At 35.8% G+C, this 19,152-nt stretch overlaps 1 long non-coding RNA gene across 1 annotated transcript; it reads right to left on the bottom strand.

Moving 5' to 3' along the window:
- Positions 1 to 7,053: 7,053 nt before the first annotated feature.
- On the bottom strand, positions 7,054 to 12,296 carry LOC149131536 (uncharacterized). Its single transcript, XR_016237787.1, has 3 exons — positions 12,130 to 12,296; positions 10,080 to 10,158; positions 7,054 to 7,859 (listed from the first exon to the last, which is right to left on the bottom strand). It is a non-coding gene; the product is annotated as an uncharacterized LOC149131536 (long non-coding RNA).
- Positions 12,297 to 19,152: the final 6,856 nt, after the last annotated feature.

A 19,152-nucleotide genomic window follows, 5' to 3' on the forward strand; every position in this document is an offset into this window, starting at 1 on the left:
CTGTCTATTTTACATAGTTCGTTTAGTGTCCAGTTAAGGATGTTGTAGCTGTAGCTTATAACTGGGACAGCTAAAGTGTTGATACCTATTATCTTGTTTTTAGCATTGAGCTCTGTTTTTAGTATTGATCTAACTCGTCTATAGTACTCTTTCTTTATTTTTTCTTTCATTTGTGTATGTTGTATCCTATCTAGTTCATTGACTCCTAAATACTTATATGGTTGGCTTTCGTCTAGTTCTCTTATTTCATTGGCTTTATCTAGTGTTATATTGCTACTTTTAACTAATTTTCCTCTTTTCAGTGTTGCTTTGGCACATTTTTCTAATCCGAATTTCATATCTATTTCCTTGGTAAAGCCGTGTACTGTCTGTAGTAGTGTTTCTAGCTCTTTGTCGTTTTTTGCATATAATTTTAGGTCATCCATATATAGAAGGTGGCTGACTGTTTTTCCGTAGCATTTGTAACCGCATCCAGTTCTATTTAGCAATTCTGTTAAAGGTGTGAGTGCCAGGCAGAACAGGAGTGGAGAGAGCGTGTCTCCCTGGAATATTCCTCTTCTAATGGGGATGGCTTTCGTTTTCACAAGTCCCTCTTTTGTTTGGAGCTGTAGCACTGTCTGCCATTTGTTCATTGAGTGCTCTATGTATTTTATGATAATTGGTGCCACCTTGTTTATGGCTAGTGTTTCCAGAATCCACGTGTGGGGAACGCTGTCGAAAGCCATTTGGTAGTCCACCCAGGCCATTCTGAGGCCTTTCTTCTTTCTGCGGCTGTCTTCAGTTATGGTTTTATTGATCAATAATTGATCTTTACAGCCGTATGAGCCCTTGCAGCATCCCTTCTGCTCTTCTGGAAACAGGTTGTTATTTTCCAGGTGTTTACTCAATCTCTGCGATATTATTGCAGTAAAGGCTTTGTAGATCGTAGGGAGACAGGTTATAGGTCTATAGTTTTGTGGTTTCTCCGTTTCCGTGGATTTGGGGATTAATATGGTTTTCCCTTTTGTGAGCCATTCAGGCATTGTCTCTGGATCTGCTATTATGTTGTTAAAGTTTTCTGCCAGCTTTTTATGCATTGCTGGCAGGTGTTTTAACCAGAAATTGGGGATCTTGTCGTATCCAGGTGCCTTCCAGTTACTTAGTCTTTGCAGTGTCTGGGTGACCTCTTCAGTTGTTATAGGGGCCCAGAGTTGCTCAGGTGCTAAGTTCGATGTTTTAATGGTCCTTTTTTGGGGTTGTTGCTTCACCGACCATATTTGTTTCCAGAATTTCTCTAGTTCTTCTGCTGTTGGTGCTGAAGTAATGTCTATTTTATTTTTACCTAGTTCTTGGTAGAGTTTTTTGGGGTTGGATTTGAACTGTTTGTTTTGTTCAAAGAAACGTTGGCGTTTCTCATACCGGCTGATCCTCTGTGCTTTGGCAAGGATGTCTTGCTTTAGTTTTTCTTTTGCCTCAGGTAAGTCTTTTTCTGTAATGCTGTATTTATACAGTATTTTTGTTTTCTTCTTGTTACTTAGTAGTGTTGATTGTTTACTAATTTCGTTGAGAATCGATAAATCTTTTCTCTTTTTTTAAATTTTGTTCTGGATGTTATTTATCCACAAGGTCTGTTTGGGTGGTAGAACTCCTGTTCGGATGGGTTTGAGTGAGTATCCTGCTTCTTTTGTGGTTGCAATGGCTGCCACATATATCATATCATTTAGCTCAGTGATATTGCCTGTTGTTTCTGTGGTTGTTAGTTCCGTGACGGCCAGGTTTATGCTATTTATTATTGATGTTGTTTTATTGTCTATTTTGATTTTTGGGAGATATAATCTGTGGTCCATTCTAAGATCTGTGGTTTTCAGTTCTTCGGTTATTTTCATTTTCATAGTATCGTAATTATTAGGTTTCCCTTCGTTATTTCCAGGCTTTATATTTGTTTTGCCTTCCTTTTCATTCATTCAAACAATTAACACTACTAAGTAACAAGAAGAAAACAAAAATACTGTACAAATACAGCAAAAGAAAAACTAATGCAAGACATCCTTGCCAAAGCACAAAGGATCCGCCGGTATGAGAAACGCCAACGTTTCTTTGAACAAAACAAACAGTTCAAATCCAACCCCAAAAAACTCTACCAAGAACTAGGTAAAAATAAAATAGACATTACTTCAGCACCAACAGCAGAAGAACTAGAGAAATTCTGGAAACAAATATGGTCGGTGAAGCAACAACCCCAAAAAAGGACCATTAAAACAACGAACTTAGCACCTGAGAAACTCTGGGCCCCTATAACAACTTAAGAGGTCACCAAGACACTGCAAAGACTAAGCAACTGGAAGGCACCTGGACACGACAAGATCCCCAATTTCTGGTTAAAACACCTGCCAGGAATGCATAAAAAGCTGGCAGAAAACTTTAACAACATACTAGCAGATCCAGAGACAATGCCTGAATGGCTCACAAAAGGGAAAACCATCTTAATCCTCAAATTCACGGAAACGGAAAAATCACAAAACTATAGACCTATAACCTGTCTCCCTACGATCTACAAAGCCTTTACTACAATAATATCGCAGAGATTGAGTAAACACCTGGAAAATAACAACCTGTTTCCAGAAGAGCAGAAGGGATGCTGCAAGGGCTCATACGGCTGTAAAGATCAATTATTGATCAATAAAGCCATAACTGAAGACAGCCGCAGAAAGAAGAAAGGCCTCAGTATGGCCTGGGTGGACTACCGAAAGGCTTTCGACAGTGTTCCCCACACGTGGATTCTGGAAACACTAGCCATAAACAAGGTGGCACCAATTATCATAAAATACATAGAGCACTCAATGAACAAATGGCAGACAGTGCTACAGCTCCAAACAAAAGAGGGACTTGTGAAAACGAAAGCCATCCCCATTAGAAGAGGAATATTCCAGGGAGACACGCTCTCTCCACTCCTGTTCTGCCTGGCACTCACACCTTTAACAGAATTGCTAAATAGAACTGGATGCGGTTACATATGCTATGGAAAAACAGTCAGCCACCTTCTATATATGGATGACCTAAAATTATATGCAAAAAACGACAAAGAGCTAGAAACACTACTACAGACAGTACACGGCTTTACCAAGGAAATAGAAATGAAATTCGGATTAGAAAAATGTGCCAAAGCAACCCTGAAAAGAGGAAAATTAGTTAAAAGTAGCAATATAACACTAGATAAAGCCAATGAAATAAGAGAACTAGACGAAAGCCAACCATATAAGTATTTAGGAGTCAATGAACTAGATAGGATACAACATACACAAATGAAAGAAAAAATAAAGAAAGAGTACTATAGACGAGTTAGATCAATACTAAAAACAGAGCTCAATGCTAAAAACAAGATAATAGGTATCAACACTTTAGCTGTCCCAGTTATAAGCTACAGCTACAACATCCTTAACTGGACACTAAACGAACTATGTAAAATAGACAGGAAAACAAGAAAAATAATGACAGGATATAGGATGCACCACCCAAAATCTGACATAGAAAGGCTATATATACAACGCACAGAAGGTGGCAGGGGTCTTATACAGCTAGAAAACTATTATAAAATAACCACCATAGGACTGCAAAAATACCTACTCCAGAAGCAAGGGAAACTAATACAAATAGCCACAAAACACGAGCAAAACAAACAACTGTTTTCAGTATTTAAGGAAGTTGACAAATACAAACAAGAAATCAATCTACCTAACAAATACCAAGAAGAAGAAGAAGAAACAACAAAAGCTATAAAACAAATGAAATCCAAACTAAAACTAGAACAGCAACGGACCATGATAAAACGATGGCAAGAAAAGCCCCTACATGGTAAATACTGGGCTAAACTAAATGCGAAAGAAATAGACAGAGAAAAATCCCAGCAATGGCTGAGAAGCTCAGGACTCAAAGCAGAGACTGAAGGATTTTTAATTGCTGCACAAAACCAAAGCCTCCCCACCAGAAATTACCAAAAACACATAATGAAAAGAAATATAACAAGTAACTGTAGAATATGTGGAGATCGACAAGAAACAATAAATCATATTATCTCTGGCTGCCCAGTCCTGGCTAAGAAGGAATATATTCACAGACACGACAGAGCTGGGACCTATATACACTGGAAGCTATGCCAACATTATGGAATAACAACAGAAAAAAGATGCTATAAACACACGCCAGAAAAGGTCACAGAAAACGAGAAAGCAACCATACTCTGGGATATGCCAATACACACAGATAGAGAAATTAAGGCAAATAGACCAGATATAGTTGTCAAAGATCATGAAGAAAAAAAATGCTTTCTAATTGATGTATCAATACCAGCAGATGACAACGTTTCTCTAAAAGAAATGGAAAAACTTTCAAAATACAAAGACCTGGAAATAGAGATAACTCGAATGTGGAGTCTAAAAACAGAAACAATTCCTATCATAGTAGGTGCCTTAGGTATAATAAAAAAATATTCAGACAATTACATAACAAAAACACCAGGACTTACAAATATATATAACATACAGAAAATTGCACTACTGGGTAGTGCACACATTCTACGCAAAACACTTTCAATACAGTAAACATAAGAGCACCACAGCAAACCACAGCACATACCCAAGGCGCACAGAGCTGCGCTCGGTAGTGAAGTGAAAGCACGTTATAAAAATAAAACTACTGAATAATAATAATAATAATAATAATGATAATAATAATAGATAGATAGATAGATATAGAGAGAAGAGTTCCTTATGTACGTATTTTTCCTCAGAGACGCAGGTTCGAGACGTGAATATTATTTTACTCCAAGGTCATTTGTAATTACGCATTTACTTCCAAAAGCTGAGCGCCCACGTATGCACACCCATTGAAGCACGTGCTCAAGCGGATGATGTATTACCTGGTTTTCAATCGTGAATACTTCCTTTGATAAAAATAAGCACGTAAACATACATATTTACATTTAAATACATACTTATATTGACACATAATAAGCACACGTAGATGATGCATACATTCACAGATATACATGAGTCTGTATGAGTATAAAGGATGACGTATATATATGTACATGAAAAATGCATGAATGTATAATTATACCTGTATATATTTAAACGCACCCTCGCATACCCATATTCATGTGCACATACACACGCACAAACACATAAACACACACATATGCACGCAAACATATATATGTGTGTGTTTGTGTGTGTGCGTGTGGAGACGAGACTAACGTCCGTAGGATCGGCGTTTCGTTTCAAAGACCGGGCGAAAACACCTAAAGTTCCACAAGACTCCGGCAGGGAATGGCGGTGAACCCTGCTATAATCTTTCACCACAACTTGCTCTCATTCCCTCTTCCTGTTTCTGTTGTTCCTGTATTTTAAAGGGCTAGCTTTGTCACACCTTGTGTCACGCTGAATCTCACCGAGAACTACGTTAAGGATACACGGAGCTGTTCCGTTGATCGAATCAATTGGAACCCTCAACGTCGTAACCGACGGAGTGACACGATATATATATATATATATATATATATATATATATATATATATATATATATATATATATATATATATATATATACGTATATATATATATATATATATATATAGATAGATAGATAGAAAGATAGATAGATAGAAAGATAGATAGACATATGTATATACGCGCACACACGCAAACTCATACCAACACCCACACACACATATAGATAAATGAATTAATATTGGGAGAATTGAGATTTACACATCAAGGTTTTACTATAAGGTTAATCACATCTTTCATTGTCAGGACCTACACGTACTACTGCTGCAATCCGATATACACCGTAGATAGTCAATCTTGGTGTTGATTACCGGAGTTGCTTCATCATTGTCAAATTAATCGTTATCCCGGAAATCAACTTTTAATGATATCTGTGATATCCGAAAAAAAGTGAAATTTGACAGTGATGAGGCAACACTGGTAATTAACACCACTGTGCAATAGTTGCAGTGTGCACAATCTGGCAGTGGAAACATCTCTATACCCTTACAAAGGGAGTTTTGATTCGCTCTGTAATAAAACCTGGATGTGTAAATCTCGTTTATTGTGATGCAGTCTTCATAAACATTTGCGTTTAGCGAAATAAGGCTGAATCGAGTATAAGAAATTTATTTAAATGGAGATCATCTACTTTCACTGAGGTGAGCCAACAGTGTTAGCAGATAGGAATGAGCACGGTACCTGCTAAGAGTATATACACTTCTTAACCGTTTTCGGAATTTACTTTATATATATATATATATATATATATATATATATATATATATATATATATATATATATATATATATATATATATATGTGTATATATATATATATATATATATATATATATATATATATATACACACACACTCACTTACCTTCATACTTACATGCATACATACATACATACATACATACATATATACATACATACATGCACACACACGCACGCACACGCACGCATGCAAATCGACACTCATACACACACACATACACACAAGCCTTGTTGCCTTCTTTAATCTCCTTTCTCTCAACACCTTAAATGTAAATTTTCTACCTGAAAACGTACGCTGGTGTTAGCCAATGATGGAATCAATTTGCAATGATTATTTTGGACCACCACGCCCCCAGCAACAGCTGCCAGACCTGGAAAACTCTTATTCGACAACTTTATTGTCATATAATAAACAAACAGTAGTTCTTGTATGAAATCGTTCTACTTCTACTTCAATTATTACGAGCTTTTCTCTTATAAAATACACACATACAGCAGCAGTAATTTATATGTATGATAATACTTTGAATTTGGCTCTCGAGAAAGAGTAACAGTAATTACCAGATCAACGATGGGTATTACTGCTAGTATATATAAATATATATATATATATATATATATATACATATGCGTGTGTGTGTATGAGTGTCAGTGTGTGTGTTCGTGTGAGTACACACAAACACACACATACATTTGGATATACGTTCTCAAAATTATAAAGGTAATAAAAGAAAATAGAGAGGAAAATATATAATAGATACTTGGTTCTTTTTTATTTCTATCACAATGTAATACAAAGTAAAATTGATACATATAAGAAAAAGGATAAGTGAAAACGGATCAACAAAACAATCAAAAATATCCGAAAGAAATCCTACGCATGTTTCAATCCGCCGAGAGTATATTCGAATCTTCAGCATTCAGACGATTATAGACGTGAAAAACAATATATTTTATTGAGTATATTCAAGGACAAGTAAGTATATTTTCCGGTCTTGAATTATGAAATAACTAATTTGAGGACTGTGTTTTGAAATTTTCACTGCTTATCTAGGACAACTAACATATGCGTCTTTTAAACATGGTATATCTGGGACGATTCTTTGAAGTAATCCTAGTTTTAAGATATGGTTGATATTTCTAGCAGTTCTGAACACCGGATTCTTTCCAAAGACGTGCCATCTCCCAGGTGGCTAATATAAATCCATTATTCGCTTATTTTCTTTCAGCATTAACAACGGCACATTTTTTGCTAAAGTATGACATTATTACACTGACGAAAAAAGAAACAAACTTAGTTTTTAATGTCTTCGTGACTTGAATTTAATGTGAAATGTAACAATAGTATGCCGATGATAATCGGTTTTGCTCGAAAAAAATGTCAAAACAGTTTTGAAATTCAGAAAGACAATACACAAATTAAGACACTACGCAAAGTATTAGAGGACCAAGTACTGATTGTTTATTAGTTTTCTTAATCTAAATGTTATGGCATTTGTCTGTCACACGCATCGTTCCAATATAAAACTCAGCTTTGCAAATGCAGGAGTTCCGCCTAAAAAGAAAAACAATTCAATATATAAGACAAATATGCTTTTCAAAAAAGAGACAAAATGGAAGCCAAATGTAAAATTCTACATAAATTTATGTAGTGCGACTTTTTGTTTTGCAAGAAGTCTGTTATGTACGATTTGTATTGTATATGGAGTGTGAAGAGTATGGTATTTATTACTTGCTTAAATTTGTATGCGTGGAGTATTGGCTGAGTGGATTGCTTTTTGTGTGTGTGTATTCTGCGTTGAATGTATTGTGATGACGTGGAGGCGCAATGACCCAGTGGTTAGGGCAGCGGACTCGCGGTCATAGGATCGCGGTTTCGATTCCCAGACCGGGTGCTGTGAGTGTTTATTGAGCGAAAACACCTAAAGCTCCACGAGGCTCCGGCAGAGGATGGTGGAGAACCCTGCTGTACTCTTCCACCACAACCCTTTCTCACTCCTTCTTCCTGTTTCTGTTGTACCTGTATTTCAAAGGGCCAGCCTCGTCACACTGTGTCTCGCTGAATATTCCCGAGAACTACGTTAAGGGTACACATATTTGTGGAGTGCTCAGCCACTTGCACGTTAATTTCACGTGAAGGCTGTTCCGTTGATCGGATCAACTGGAACCCTCGACGTCGTAAGCGACGGAGTGCCAACAACAACGATATGATTCTTTTACTACGACATATATTACGTTGGACATACCTGACGCTAGGTGTGTGTATCTTGTGCTGTCTTTTATATGACGCTGTAATTGTGTGAGATGTGGATTACATGTATCTCATAGGCAATATATGATGATTTAAAGTTGAATGATACACCAGAAGCTGCAGATCTTCATTAATAGTAAGTGACTATTATTACATCAAGAAATGTAACTTAACAATTAGAAAATATAAACACTCCAAACTAATATAGATTTATATAAGAAAAATGTGAGGTATTTTTGATCGAGGTGAATGCAGTGAAATATCAAATGTTCAGGTTCGGGAATTTGTAGCATGTTGTGTCCTTAAGCGCGGTTCTTTATTTAAATTTCCTTCAATCTACTCAGGGCTTCTTAACGAGTGAAGTGATTAGCAAACCGACGGAATGCAGATACGCCTTCTCTATGAACTCACGTTACTAAGTTTGGATGTGATTTCTATCGGCGCGACAGGTGTTTTTTAAATTTTTTTTTATAGCCGTGCTGAACACCTATGAAGGTTGACGTTGAGATCTTTGTATTTCGTAAATACTGGACCTCGAATTACGGTCGCTTATTGTATATCCTTTTAGTAAGTTGGTTGTCTGACTTCACAAATAACACCAACCGCACAGCCGTCGATACAGACAATATAGAGCTTGTCACGCACGTCAGAAAAAATTACAAACACCACAATAGAAGACTTCGTCTTCCCAGAACACAGTGCTTCACCACAACATATACAATTTTTTTAAAAATAATACGACATTCATAAAATATTTGGAAATGCTTTCAGGTCTTTCCAAAAACCTTTTCTAAAAGACTTTTTAAAAACCTCGCCCTACCAGATAACAGTGTTAATTAGATCTCATCTCCGTCCTAATATTATTGTAACATTAGTATGGGTTGCATAATTGCTGAATATGGAGATAACTCGAATGACGAGCCTAATACAGAATCAATCCCAATGATACTGGTGCCAGAGATATGATTAAAAAAACCTGTAGACTAATACGTAACCAATAACTCATAGTGTTGCGAATGTAGATGTGTTACAGAAATTATCCCTACTGTTCACAGCGCACATCATACGTAAAGCAATCCCAATATAGCTAAAATAAAAGCACCACAACAAACTACAGCACCTACACAAGGCACACAGGCCTGCATTCGGCATTGCAGAGAAAGCATGTAAAAAAATTGAATAATAATAAGCCTTTCTACTTAAAGCAGAAGGCCTCAAAATTGTGGGGAGGGGACGATTCGACTACACTAACTCCAGTGCACAACAGGCACTTAATTGATCGACACTGAAAGGACGAAGTGCAAGGTGGACATCGGTGGAATTTAAAATAAAAGTGTAAAGACGGGCAAAATACCGCTAAGCATTTTACCCGGCGTGCTAACGATTCTGCCAGCTCGCCGCCTCGTATTGAATAATAATAATGTATGCCAAAGGATGACGTATTTACTGCTACGCTATATCACGCTCTCCTTATTTCCTCTTTTAATGTTTACATGAGAAACTATTGAATTTCATTCTACTTACCTGCACACGGCATTTGGAACTTTTGGACATTCTGCAATTTTACAAGGATCGTTGGGGCAATTTGGGCCAGAGCCTCTTCCTGAAAACGAATAAGGAATTTCTTTTATTTTATAAAATACATATATATATATAAGTGCGTTTCCTTGTGTATCTGCGTGTGTGTGTGTGTGTATATGTGTCTGTATACATATATATATATATATATATATATATATATATATATATATATATATATATATATTACGATGCAAGTAAAATGTTTGCTTTAGAAACGTTGAGAAGTTTTGAAAGTTAAGAAAATAATTTCATTCTCAAACGCAAGATTATGCTAATAATAGAGCATGAACAGGTTAAACTACCCTCAATATTCAGTACTGCGATAGTTCCAGCCCACCTGAGACCGTTCTTTATGGGTGTGAATTGTATGGGTCCAACTGTGCTGCAGGGCTCAAAGCAGTCTGGGTCACATCAGGTACATATATATATATATGTAAAATAGTTTTCTGCAAAATATGGGTTGTTTATCTTGTATATGCTATACAATTTGCGTTACCTGAGCTTATATATATTTGTGTGTGTGTGTGTGTGTGTGTGTGTGTGTGTGTGTGTGTGTGTGTGTTGTGTTTGTGTGTGCGTGTGTGTGTGTGAGTTTGTGTATGTGTGTATAAATATCAATATATATGTGTGTATATGTACATATATATATGTGTGTGTGTATGTTTATGTAAAATTTGGACTAATGGTTATATGTCAATTAGAGTGTTGAGTAAAGCACGTTCACAGTTTGGTCTTGCTGATGTCATCCACGTCGGGGGTATAATTCCTCAGTATCTGCTTCAGGTATTCCACAGATATAGTTGAGATAATAATAATCGATAAATGAATGCGGAAGTGGGTTTTAGCTTTAATATTCAGTACCACGATGATTCTACATCGCCTGAGACTGTCCTATATGGATGTGAATATTGTGCATCCAGTTGTGTTGCAGGGATCATGAAGTCTTGTTAACATCAGGTACATGCATATATAAAATAGTTTCCAGCTAAACATATTGACATCTTGTCGCGTTGATATTTAACCACTGTGACAGCGAATGGAGCTCGTTACAGTTGTTGTATGTTAACTTGTCACGGCTATTCAGCATAAAGACAATTGTAGCTGGTTTCAAACATTGGTAAAGTGGGCAAATATCAACATATGACTGGAAGATCTTAACATATTCTGTGGCACGCACCTTTAAGTATCCATGTACCAGATGTGAAATTGTCTGCAGTGATACATGCAACACTTTTTGATACACAACATTTCCACTCATAAAGGAAAGATGCAGGCGTTGTTACTATTATTATATTATTATTATTATTACTATTATTAATCAGGTTGCTGCCGTGAATCGAACTCGGAATCTTGGGGTTAGTAGCCCGCGCTCTTAACCACTACGCCATATCGTAAGGAATGAGAACCCCGGTTCGAAATTTCGGCAAGACACCTGACGAAGGCTGGAGGGTATATCAGCCGAAACGTTGTGTTAACAACAAACAAGATGAGGACAAATATCCGTCAAATGTAAATAATGTAAATAACGTAAATAATTCCTCATCTCTTAAATATAGAACTGAAATGTCTGAATGTTAAAAGGCACGTGAACTATCTATATGCATATGTCTGCATACGCGCGTCCATATATATAAACTACATATATATCCATACATACAAATTGTAAGTGGGCATGTACATTCGAGCATTTGCGATGAGAGAAACGTAGAAGAAAAAATAGAAAAACTGAAAAAAATAAACACTTTCTTTTTTCTTCTTCTTTTTTGATATTCTGATACACGCATCAATGTAAATATATGTTGTTTGTGTGTGTGTGTGTGTGTGTTTGTGTGTGTGAGTGTGTGTGTGTCTGTGTGTTTGTGTGTGCGTGTGTGTGTGTTTGTGTGTGTGTGTGTGTGTGTGAGTGAGTGAGAAAGATAGAAGAGAGAGTTTGGAACGTTTCCGTATGCGTGAGTGTATATACGTATGCAAGAGAATATATATTTATACATACGGATTCCACACTGCCCATCAGCGACCAGAACTAGGAAACACATTGCTACCAAAACGCCAATTCCCTTCATGGTGATGTTTCAGTTGTCTTGCCTTGTCTCGAAAATTTCGCACTGGACCAAGATTTCGCAGCTTGTCCCAATTCGTAATGTCTCTTACTCGGTCTGTTTTACTCTTTATATAACCAAGGAACCACGTTGTAGTTGTGTATATGTGTATATATATGTGTATATATAAACATATAGAGAGTTTAAGAAAGGTGGGTGATATGATGTAACTAAATATTCATAAGGGGAGGGTAAGACAAAGAAAATGTAATGCAAATTACTACAGTATTTAAATATTTAACAATGACAAATTGTTTACAACATTTTGGAGTTTATTTATGATGCGTATAGAAACTAACGCGTAATAGATTTTCTCTTCTTTCTTATTGTAATTCATTTCTCAGAGTCTCGTTAAAACATCACGAAAATATATCAACGCACGTCACGAGTATCAATATTTACTGCTTCTCAAAAACCTGTTTTTTATTACACATTAACATAAAATACCATCTCACGCGACATTGATTAAAAAACTGTACAAATTATTAGGGAGAGTATGTCAAAGCTTGAATTTGAATGCTGTTATATTTGATAAGAATTTACAAGAATGGAAAGTATAAATGACATTCTGAAATTAATTTGAAGCTGTTTCTATTTGTTTCAATTATAAGCCAAAACTGTTAACAAATTGAGACAGTCAAATAAAGATTATATTAAATACATTTACTTAGATTTTCGTTTTGTTTTCCCATATCGACAAAAATTTTTTATATACGTGGTATGATCAATAAGTATCAAGACTGTTGCTATAGTAACGAAGATAAAGTATGAAGAGTAAAGCCGCTTGGCACACATTTACCTTAAACTGAGGTGTGCACACTCACTAATTTTTAACATTCTGGTTCACATTCGCTGTTTTTAGAAGTACTTGGAATTAAAGCGTGTTGTGTGTGATTGCTGAATTGAACACGACAGAGAGCTTTGAGCAGAGAATCTGCATCAAATTTTACCAAAAGCTTGGGGATACCTGCCCAGAAGCCCACGCAATGTTCCAAGTTCCAGAAACAGTTTAGAGAGGCACACATTGTATGAGATGCACGTAAGTTTACAAGTGGTTCAGACATTTCCAAGATGGCTGAAATGGTGTCGATAATGACGAACGTTCTGGGAGATCCGAAACCAGCAGGACTGAGAAAAACACCGCAGATTTGCTTCCAGCTGTGAAGGGAAATATTCGAATCGCCATCCGTGAGTTATCAGAGGAGGAGTAGATTAGTTACGGTTCAGTTCAGTCTATTGTCACTGAAAATTTGGGCATGAGATGCATGTCTGTCAATTTTGAGTTAAAACTGCTTTCAGATGAGAAGTTTACAATTTTAATATCAAAGATCCCTATGGATCACGCATATTGTAATCCTTTGAAACATATGTAGGAATAAATTATGCAATTATAACATGCGTTTTCTCCATTCCTTAAATTCTTAAATATACTCAAATACCCAAAATTTCAAGGAGTTCTGCCTTAAAAACAGGAACTAAACCACAGTTATTTTTTGTTCTTAGTTACATTGGTTTCTATTAACCCATTTATTCTATCAGAAGAATTTTTATTCATTAAGATAGAAGAAATACACATAATTATATATATATATATATATATATACATATATATAATAATAATAATAATAATAATAATAATAATAATAATAATAATAATAATAATAATAATAATAATAATAATAATAATAATAATAATAATAGGGACAAAATCCAAAATTACAGGTTAAAACTCAATTAAAATCAATTAAAATTAAATTGAGCTTTATAGAGTAAAATATATATAAATTAATAATTAAAAGCAAGTTTCAAAATATATTCCTTTCTAAATGGGATGGGGATATCCTTCAATATATATATATTATTATTATTATTATTATTGTTCAGTAGTTTTATTTTTATAACGTGCTTTCACTTCACTACCGAGTGCAGCTCTGTGCGCCTTGGTTATGTGCTGTGGTTTGCTGTGGTGCTCTTATGTTTACTGTATTGAAAGTGTTTTGCGTAGAATGTGTGCAGTACCCAGTAGTGCAATTTTCTGTATGTTATATATATTTGTAAGTCCTGGTGTTTTTGTTATGTATTTGTTTGAATATTTTTTTTATTATACCTAAGGCACCTACTATGATAGGAATTGTTTCTGTTTTTACAATCCACATTCGAGTTATCTCTATTTCCAGGTCTTTGTATTTTGAAAGTTTTTCCATTTCTTTAAGAGAAACGTTGTCATCTGCTGGTATTGATACATCAATTAGAAAGCATTTTTTTTCTTCATGATCTTTGACAACTATATCTGGTCTATTTGCCTTAATTTCTCTATCTGCGTGTATTGGCATATCCCAGAGTATGGTTGCTTTCTCGTTTTCTGTAACCTTTTCTGGCTTGTGTTTATACCATCTTTTTTCTGTTGTTATTCCATAGTGTTGGCATAGCTTCCAGTGTATATAGGTCCCAGCTCTGTCGTGTCTGTGAATATATTCCTTCTTAGCCACGACTGGGCAGCCAGAGATAATATGATTTATTGTTTCTTGTCCATCTCCACATATTCTACAGTTACTTGTTATATTTCTTTTCATTATGTGTTTTTGGTATTTTCTGGTGGGGAGGCTCTGGTCTTGTGCAGCAATTAAAAATCCTTCAGTCTCTGCTTTGAGTCCTGAGCTTCTCAGCCATTGCTGGGATTTTTCTCTGTCTATTTCTTTCGCATTTAGTTTAGCCCAGTATTTACCATGTATGGGGCTTTTCTTGCCATCGTTTTATCATGGTCCGTTACTGTTCTAGTGTTAGTTTGGATTTCATTTGTTTTATAGCTTTTCTTCTTCTTCTTCTTCTTCTTCTTCTTCTTCTTCTTCTTCTTCTTCTTCTTCTTCTTCTTCTTCTTCTTCGTATTTGTTAGGTAGATTGATTTCTTGTTTGTATTTGTCAGCTTCCTTAAATACTGAAAACAGTTTTTTCTTTTGCTCGTGTTTTGTGGCTATTTGTATTAGTTTCCCTTGCTTCTGGAGTAGGTATTTTTGCAGTCCTATGGTGGTTATTTTATAATAGTTTTCTAGCTGTATAATACCCCTGCCACCTTCTGTGCGTTGTATATATAGCCTTTCTATGTCAGATCTTGGGTGGTGCATCCTATATCCTGTCATTATTTTTCTTGTTTTCCTGTCTATTTTACATAGTTCGTTTAGTGTCCAGTTAAGGATGTTGTAGCTGTAGCTTATAACTGGGACAGCTAAAGTGTTGATACCTATTATCTTGTTTTTAGCATTGAGCTCTGTTTTTAGTATTGATCCAACTCGTCTATAGTACTCTTTCTTTATTTTTTCTTTCGTTTGTGTATGTTGTATCCTATCTAGTTGATTGACTCCTAAATACTTATATGGTTGGCTTTCGTCTAGTTCTCTTATTTCATTGGCTTTATCTAGTGTTATATTGCTACTTTTAACTAATTTTCCTCTTTTCAGTTTGCTTTGGCACATTTTTGTAATCCGAATTTCATATCTATTTCCTTGGTAAAGCCGTGTACTATCTGTAGTAGTGTTTCTAGCTCTTTGTCGTTTTTTGCATATAATTTTAGGTCATCAATATATAGAAGGTGGCTGACTGTTTTTCCGTAGCATTTGTAACCGCATCCAGTTCTATTTAGCAATTCGGTTAAAGGTGTGAGTGCCAGGCAGAACAGGACTGGAGAGAGCGTGTCTCCCTGGAATATTCCTCTTCTGATGGGGATGGCTTTCGTTTTCACAAGTCCCTCTTTTGTTTGGAGCTGTAGCACTGTCTGCCATTTGTTCATTGAGTGCTCTATGTATTTTATGATAATTGGTGCCACCTTATTTATGGCTAGTGTTTCCAGAATCCACGTGTGGGGAACACTGTCGAAAGCCATTTGGTAGTCCACCCAGGCCATTCTGAGGCCTTTCTTCTTTCTGCGGCTGTCTTCAGTTATGGTTTTATTGATCAATAATTGATCTTTACAGCCGTATGAGCCCTTGCAGCATCCCTTCTGCTCTTCTGGAAACAGGTTGTTATTTTCCAGGTGTTTACTCAATCTCTGCGATATTATTGCAGTAAAGGCTTTGTAGATCGTAGGGAGACAGGTTATAGGTCTATAGTTTTGTGGTTTCTCCGTTTCCGTGAATTTGAGGATTAAGATGGTTTTCCCTTTTGTGAGCCATTCAGGCATTGTCTCTGGATCTGCTAGTATGTTGTTAAAGTTTTCTGCCAGCTTTTATGCATTCCTGGCAGGTGTTTTAACCAGAAATTGGGGGTCTTGTCGTGTCCAGGTGCCTTCCAGTTGCTTAGTCTTTGCAGTGTCTGGGTGACCTCTTCAGTTGTTATAGGGGCCCAGAGTTGCTCAGGTGCTAAGTTCGTTGTTTTAATGGTACTTTTCTGGGGCTGTTGCTTCACCGACCATATTTGTTTCCAGAATTTCTCTAGTTCTTCTGCTGTTGGTGCTGAAGTAATGTCTATTTTATTTTTACCTAGTTCTTGGTAGAGTTTTTTGGGGTTGGATTTGAACTGTTTGTTTTGTTCAAAGACACGTTGGCGTTTCTCATACCGGCGGATCCTTTGTGCTTTGGCAAGGATGTCTTGCTTTAGTTTTTCTTTTGCCTCAGGTAAGTCTTTTTCTGTAATGCTGTATTTGTACAGTATTTTTGTTTTCTTCTTGTTATTTAGTAGTGTTGATTGTTTACTAATTTCGTTGAGAATCGATAAATCTTTTCTCTTTTTTTTAATTTTGTTCTGGATGTTATTTATCCACAAGGTCTGTTTGGGTGGTAGAACTCCTGTTCGGATGGGTTTGAGTGAGTATCCTGCGTCTTTTGTGGCTGCAGTGGCTGCCGCATATATTATGTCATTTAGCTCAGTGATATTGCCTGTTGTTTCTGTGGTTGTTAGTTCCGTGACGGCCACGTTTATGCTATTTATTATTGATGTTGTTTTATTGTCTATTTTGATTTTTGGGAGATATAATCTGTGGTCCATTCTAAGATCTGTGGTTTTCAGTTCTTTGGTTATTTTCATTTTCATAGTATCGTAATTATTAGGTTTCCCTTCGTTATTTCCAGGCTTTATATTTGTTTTGCCTTCCTTTTCATTCATATGTTTGTCTGTGGTGTTCTGGTTTGGTGCTTTTTGTACGCTATTATACATCTCTACGGTCTGGATTTGTTTTATTATTATTATTATTATCATTATTATTATTATTATTATTATTATTATTATTATTATTATTATTATTATTATTATTATTATTATTATTATTATTATGTATGTATATATATATATATATATATATATATATATATATATATATATATATATATATATATATATTAACAATGGAATATGTACCTATTTTCAGAAGTCTGCTCAACAGTATATTGTCCCTCCTATTATCCATGTGGATTTCATAAATGTGAAAATTTTCCCGCAGCAAAATGTGTGTAAGTATAATGAACTTTTGTAGTTGCAGATGTAACAATTTTCCACCATCCTCTCCAGTATGATATTAAAGTCTGATATTATAATTTATTGAAATAACGCAGGAATAGAGTCAGCCTTTGTCAGGGATATTCGTATTACATAATACAGACAAAACTGAAAGTGCTTACAAATGACCACGTAATACATATACGATGAAAATATTTGCACATTTATTATGATCCAAATAATAATAATAATAATAATAATAATAATAATAATAATAATAATAATTATAATAATAATAATAATGATAGATAGATAGATATAGAGAGAAGAGTTCCTTATGTACGTATTTTTCCTCAGAGACGCAGGTTCGAGACGTGAATATTATTTTACTCCAAGGTCATTTGTAATTACGCATTTACTTCCAAAAGCTGAGCGCCCACGTATGCACACCCATTGAAGCACGTGCTCAAGCGGATGATGTATTACCTGTTTTTCAATCGTGAACACTTCCTTTGATAAAAATAAGCACGTAAACATACATATTTACATTTAAATACATACTTATATTGACACATAATAAGCACACGTAGATGATGCATACATTCACAGATATACATGAGTCTGTATGAGTATAAAGGATGACGTATATATATGTACATGAAAAATGCATGAATGTATAATTATACCTGTATATATTTAAACGCACCCTCGCATACCCATATTCATGTGCACATACACACGCACAAACACATAAACACACACATATGCACGCAAACATATATATGTGTGTGTTTGTGTGTGTGCGTGTGGAGGCGAGACTAACGTCCGTAGGATCGATTTTTCGATTCAAAGACCGGGCGAAAACACCTAAAGTTCCACAAGACTCCGGCAGGGAATGGCGGTGAACCCTGCTATAATCTTTCACCACAACTTGCTCTCATTCCCTCTTCCTGTTTCTGTTGTTCCTGTATTTTAAAGGGCTAGCTTTGTCACACTTTGTGTCACGCTGAATCTCACCGAGAACTTCGTTAAGGATACACGGACCTGTTCCGTTGATCGAATCAATTGGAACCCCCAACATCGTAACCGACGGAGTGCCACGATATATATATATATATATATATATAGATAGATAGATAGATAGACATATGTATATACGCGCACACACGCAAACTCATACCAACACCCACACACACATATAGATAAATGAATTAATATTGGGAGAATAGAGATTTACACATCAAGGTTTTACTATAAGGTTAATCACATCTTTCATTGTCAGGACCTACACGTACTACTGCTGCAATCCGATATACACCGTAGATAGTCAATCTTGGTGTTGATTACCGGAGTTGCTTCATCATTGTCAAATTAATCGTTATCCCGGAAATCAACTTTTAATGATATCTGTGATATCCGAAAAAAAGTGAAATTTGACAGTGATGAGGCAACACTGGTAATTAACACCACTGTGCAATAGTTGCAGTGTGCAC

The sequence above is a fragment of the Octopus bimaculoides genome, chromosome 21 (assembly GCF_046866305.1).
Source record: "Octopus bimaculoides isolate indiv1 chromosome 21, ASM4686630v1, whole genome shotgun sequence".
In the NCBI taxonomy this organism is placed as follows: Eukaryota; Metazoa; Mollusca; class Cephalopoda; order Octopoda; family Octopodidae; genus Octopus; species Octopus bimaculoides.